The sequence below is a fragment of the Aethalodelphis obliquidens genome, unplaced genomic scaffold (assembly GCF_003676395.1).
Source record: "Aethalodelphis obliquidens isolate GAN/ISIS:26980383/991018 unplaced genomic scaffold, ASM367639v1 scaffold14, whole genome shotgun sequence".
In the NCBI taxonomy this organism is placed as follows: Eukaryota; Metazoa; Chordata; class Mammalia; order Artiodactyla; family Delphinidae; genus Aethalodelphis; species Aethalodelphis obliquidens.
In genome coordinates, this window is record NW_020837958.1 from 38,738,238 (window position 1) to 38,739,772 (window position 1,535).

A 1,535-nucleotide genomic window follows, 5' to 3' on the forward strand; every position below is an offset into this window, starting at 1 on the left:
GCTGAATGAGTAAGATATGGGGATCACCTTCCTCCCCACAAATACATGAAAAATACATCTACATGTGGAATAACTACAGAACACCTACTGAACACTGGGAGAAGACCTCAGACTTCCCAAAAGGCAAGAAACTCCCCACATACCTGGCCGTGTGGCTGACAGGGTCTTGGTGATCCGGTTGGGTGTCAGATCTGAGCCTCTGAAGTGGGAGAGCCAAGTTCAGGACATTGGTCCACCAGAGACCTTGCAGCCCCTCATAATATCAATCGGTGAGAGCTCTCTCAGAGATCTCAATCTCAACACAAAGACCCAGCTCCACTAAACGACCACCAAGCTACAGTGCTGGACACCCCATGCCAAACAACTAGCAAGACAGGAACACAGCCCCACCCATTAGCAGAGAGGCTGCCTAAAATCATAACAAGTTTACAGACACACCCAAACACATCACTGAACGCAGTCCTGCCCGCCAGAAAGACAAGATCCGGCCTCATCCATCAGAACACATGCACCAGTCCCCTCCACCAGGAAGCCTACACAACCCATGGAATCAATCTTACCCAATGGGGGCAGACACCAAAAACAACGGGAACTAAGAACTTGCAGCCTGCAAAAATGAGACCCCCAAACAGAGTAAGTTAAGCAAAATGAGAAGACAGAGAAATAGGCAGCAGATGAAGGAGCAAGGTAAAAGCCCAAGAGACCAAACAAATGAACAGGAAATAGGCAGTCTACCTGAAAAAGAATTCAGAGTAATGATACTAAGATGATCCAAAATCTTGGAAATAGAATGGAGAAAATACAAGGAACATTTAACAAAGATCTAGAAGAACTAAAGAGCAAACAAACAATGATGAACAATACAATAAATGAAATTAAAAATTCTCTAGAAGGAGTCAATAGCAGAATAACAGAGGCAGAAGAACGGATAAGTGACCTGGAAGATAAAATAGTGGAAATAACTACTGCAGAGCAGAATAAAGAAAAAAGAATGAAAACAACTGAGGACAGTCTCAGAGACCTCTGGGACAATATTAAACTCACCAACATTCGAATTATAGAGGTCAGAGAAGAAGAAGAGAAAGAGAAAGGGACTGAGAAAATATTTGAAGAGATTATAGACAAAAACTTCCCTAATATGGGAAAGGAAATAGTCAATCAAATCCAGGAAGCTCAGAGAGTCCCATACAAGATAAATCCAAGGAGAAACATGCCAAAACACATATTAATCAAACTATCAAAAATTAAATACAAAGAACCAATATTAAAAGCAGCAAGGGAAAATGCACAAATAACGAACAAGGGAATTCCCATAAGGTGAACAGCTGATCTTTCAGCAGAAACTGCAAGCCAGAAGGGTGTGGCAGGATATATTTAAAGTGATGTAAGGGGAAAACCTACAATGAAGATTACTCTAACTAGCAAGGATCTCATTCAGAAATTAAAACCTTTACAGACAAGCAAAAGCTAAAAGAATTCAGCACCACAAAACCAGCTTTACAACAAATGCTAAATGAACTTCTCTAGGCAGGAAA